The sequence below is a fragment of the Stegastes partitus genome, unplaced genomic scaffold (assembly GCF_000690725.1).
Source record: "Stegastes partitus isolate 25-593 unplaced genomic scaffold, Stegastes_partitus-1.0.2 Scaffold1421, whole genome shotgun sequence".
NCBI lineage: Eukaryota > Metazoa > Chordata > Actinopteri > Pomacentridae > Stegastes > Stegastes partitus.
In genome coordinates, this window is record NW_007579152.1 from 10,922 (window position 1) to 15,824 (window position 4,903).

The window sequence follows — 4,903 nt, forward strand, 5'->3', positions numbered from 1 at the left end:
ACCTCTCTGGTCTTTTTTCTTTCTGTTTGCAGAAAGCACTTTGTCAACTGTTTTTAAACGGTGCTTTATAAATAAAGTTATTATTCTTTTTTTTCTTTAATAAGTGCCATCTTAAAAAAAGACTTCTGTCTCTGGCATATTATTATAAATGTCCTGATAATGTGATGCTAATGCATCAACCTAAGAAGCATTTTATTGTTGAAGCTGCTCAAGATGGGAACAGTTTGTCAGTTTAATGGTTTCCAGTCTCCAACATGTAATCTGTGAGTATTAAACTTTGATTATCAGCAGGTTTTACAGCTGGTTGCAGAAAGTTTGTTGCCTCATTTTTATGAAGAAAGCTGTTTGTTCATATCATTTTACTGTCAGTTACAATAGAGACGGAGTGAAGCTACCTCTATACGCTGAAATCAAAGTTGGGGGTCACAAGTTGCTGCACTATATTTTCTCTAATGAAACAAGGAAGATGATTTAAAAGACAACTTTTTGCAGAAAAGCAGGACTGTGGCTCATTCTCACTCAGAAACCATCTTTGATTCTCGGCTGCTTGTGGCGGTTTTGAGCTTCATCCACTCAGAGGCCGCTGCTGAAGACTTTCTGTGGGACCTCCGTGATCCCACAGGTCTGGGACTGATCCTGAAGAGGGTTTCTGGTCCTGGCTCAGCCCCGGACTCATGTCCCAGTCTGCATCAGCAAGTCACCGGCTGCACACGGTGGATGTCACCAGCTCTGGGCTTAGAAATAATCCTGTGTGGAGAAAACAAGACCAACCTGGGATCAGTGGAGCTGCTCGTTTGTGGATCCTGATATCCTCCTGATTGAAAATAAAAGAGGCTCAAACTCTGTGTAATGTGACAAACAGTCAGCGAGACGGACAACAAAGAGTTCATGAATCCACCAGAACGTTTCCTCTTGTTGCTGCATAATCAATGAACAGGACAACCAATCTGAACTGAGACTTGATTTCTACACAGAGTTTCTGCAAATCTGTTATTTTTACTGTAGCTGAACTTCCTTCTGTCAATCAATAATTACAATAAAATATTAAAATCAAGCATTAAATCAAAAACTGAGCATTACCGGCACCTAAACTTGATAAAAGACTTTAAAAAAAATGACTCGATTGTGTCTTTTTCTGACTCTGTTTTATTGCCCTCACTGTAAAAGTCCTGAAACGCACTAATAATGCTAACACCTCATCTAATTTCTGTATGTATTTAAATGAAATCCACACTCACAGAGGAGGAAAATGATCAAACAGTGAGATACAGTAAAAATTTCTCTGCTGCTGCACAGTTAAAGGCAGCGAATTAATGCCACTGTGGCGTCTTTTCAGAGCAACACGACCTCATTACCGCTTTAGTAAAATGAGCACAGGTTGCCGAGACCTTCACATCCTCCTTATAAACACGCTATCAGTCGTATTCCTGACATGCAGGTAGCTACAGACACCCACTGAGCCTGCTGGTACACCGTTCGCACGGCCTGATCCCTGCAGGCGGTGCTGTTATCTTTCCCAGCGGTTTGAGTTTTGTGAGTCAGGGGGGGGATCACATTGTGTGTCTTGCTGTGTTTGTGGACAGCAGATGTATAATGATGAGTAAACAGGGCTCTCGCCTTTTGCCGACAGCTGTTGGGTCAGATGCCAAGTGATGGGCAGCGTGTCAGGAAGGAGCTGTTTGCACTGTCGCTGCTGGCGTTACTCCGATAACGAATGAATTATCTTCACAACCTGTGCACCTGTGCTTTCTTCTGCAGCCTCACATGCATGAGCTGATGCTGCTGCTGCTGCTTTTATGGCTTTGTGTCTGCTTCACTGGTCGTTTATCCCTTAACGTAGTGAAATCTCTAAACCAGGAACACTGCACATTCAAGTAGAGTTTCATATTTATTTATATATAAAATAAAAATGCAACACGTGTGGGAACTCTTGTAATCATGGCGCCACAACACAGGCACAGAAACGCACTAATTTGATATCCACTTTAACACAGCTCAAGGTTACACCGGTATTCACAGCAGCTGATGCAAGCAGGAAAGAGAACAACAGTTGTGAGGAGAAACTGTGGCCGAGATTTAGCAGCTTACACAGGAACAGCTCGGCTGGACGCGCTCGTGGAAGGAGAACTGGATCCATAGGACGTGAATACAGGATAATCTGCCTTCACTGGGTGTTCTATACGACAAAAACTACACAAACGGGGATTAAGGTATCATCTCCTGGTGTCCTGGAACAGAGCAATGAACACGTAATAACAGCACACTGAATACGCTACCATCAGGACGACACGGTTTAGTCCACAGGCCGGCCGTTTATCAGCATCTTTAGTCTTATATTTAAAAAGAAAATACCATCAATCCTGTCAGTCACACCACATATATCCACCCTGAAAATCAAACAGGACACCTGTTGACCAGTTTGTCTGAAAAATGGCAGAAAATACTGGAAAAAAAACCCAAAATATTCACCTTACAGTCATGTGTGGCAAAGAAAAGCATCTAATTTGCTGTTCGGTGAAATTTCTATGAAATGGTTTATCTTTTTAGCTGAAAAATGGGCAAAAATGGTGAAAAATGGTGGTTATAATTTCACAGGAGGTCTTGTTTTGTCAAAGAAAAGATAAATTTTGCAGTCATGTGTGACAAAAAAGCATAAAATCTGTAGCTCTGCTATATTTCTATAAAATAATTCAGAATTTTGTTTTTAAAATGCCAGAAAATAGTAAAGATGCTGCTTATAGTTTCACAGAAGGTCTCGTTTTGTCAAAAGTAATATTTACTTTACTGTCAAATCAGCAGCTCTGTGATATTTCTATGAAAAGATTCATCATTTTAGCTGCAAAATAGACAAAAATGGTGAAAAATGCTGGTTATGCTCTCACAGGAGGTCTTGTTTTGTCAAAAAATATTGATTTTGCCATCATGCGTGACCAAAAAAAGCGTAAAATCTGCAGCTCTTTCTATTAAATAATTTATCATTTTGTCTTTAAAATGCCAGAAAATAGTAAAGATGCTGCTCATAGTTTCACAGAAGGTCTCGTTTTGTCAAAAGTAATATTAACTTTACTGTGAAATCAGCAGCTCTGTGATGTTTCTATTGAATGATTCGTCATTTTAACTGAAAAAATGCCAGAAAATATGAAAACGTGCCAATTTGAATTTTTCAATAAGTCTTGTTTTATCCAAGAAATCCCAAAATATTAACTTAACAGTCGTGTGTGATAAAGAAAAGCATCAAATCTGCAGCTCTGTGATATTTGTATAATGTGATGAATCTTTTTATCTGAAAAATGACAGAAAATACTAAAAAAAAAAAAAGCAGATTATAATTGCACATTAAATCCTGTTCTGTCTCCCCAACATGCGATATGTTCCTTAACAGTCATGTGTGGAAAAAAAAAAAAAAAAACAGCATAAAATCTGCAGCTTTGTGAAATTTCTAATAAATGATGAATTAATTGATCTGCAAAAAATATATAAATACATAAAAAATTGCAGATTATAATTTCACAGCAAGTATTGTTTGCTTTAAAAAAAAATACTGTCATGTATGACAATAAAAACATAAAATCAGCAGCTTTGTGGAATTTCTATTTAAAAAAATAAATGTAAAAAATGTGTAAAATGACATAATTTCACAGTAAGATTTTTGTTTTTAAAAAAAAATAACCCCAAAATATTCATTTACGGCCATGTGTGACAAAGAAAAGCATCAAATCTGCAGCTTTCTGTTAATTAATTCATCATTTTGTCTTTAAAAGGGAAAAAAAAGAAGTGAAAAGTGCGGATATACTTTCACAGTTAGTTGTGTTTTGTCAAAAAAAATACTGAAAAAGCATCAAATATGCAGCTTTGTGACACTTCTATTAAATGATTCATCATTTTGTCTACAAAAAATAATAAATAAAAATAACAAAATTTACAGATTATGATCTCACAGGAAGTGTTGTTAAAGAAAAACAATCCAGATATTCAGAAAGAAAAGCATCAGATCTGCCTCATTGTGAGATTTCAATTCATTTCTATGCAAAACATCAGAAAACATTGTACATTTCTCGTTATAATTTTCACTTCAGCATCATGTTTGAAAAGAAAAGCATCAAAACTTTGTATCTGAGGCGACAGAATTGGTGAATGTTTGACCTTTTTTGCTTAAAGTGACAGAAACAATGAGTCACTGATGGATGAAGAGGTGCAGCAGGAAGTCATGTTACGTGGCTGCTGAAGTGTTCTGTGTGCAGGTGGTCTTCCTGGCGTCAGAGGGGAAGCTGGCTTTATCTGCAGTGGCCATCATGTCAGACGTCTCTGATGTGAGCAGCTCTCCGGCTCCGTCCTGGCAGGAAGGCAGAGCGGTGGTGGTGGTGGCGGCCGGGTCCCCGTGGCTGGAGCTGGACTTGTGGGAGGAGCAGGGGGAGTTGGTGGGGCTGAGCTGGACGGCCGTGGTGTCCTGCAGGGTGTGTTCGCTCGTCTCCATCTCGAAAGCCGCCGTCCCCATCCTCATCAGCCCCCACTTCTCGCCCCCTTTGGCCCGGCTGGCCATGTGGGCCGGGGGCCTCCTGCTGACCACGCAGCAGGCCGTGAAGAAGGCCAGCGCCACCAGCAGGAGGAGCGGCCCGATGATGATGGGGGGGTTGGCGGTGGGGATGAAGGTGCTGAAGGCGAAAGCCCCCACCAGGGTGATGTTGATGCCGGCCAGCATGATGCAGAGGCCGCAGGCGCAGCAGAGGGCCGGGGAGGGCAGGTTCTGGTGCCGCAGGGCCCGCTGCTCCTGGAGCTTCTTGGGAGCAGAAGTTCTGGAGGGTTTTTCTGGGAGAACCATGACTCATGGAGAGCTCGGATCAGAGAGAGATGATGAAGAGGAGGCTGGAGAGGAAGAGCCAACGTGACATTTTAGAAGCTGTAA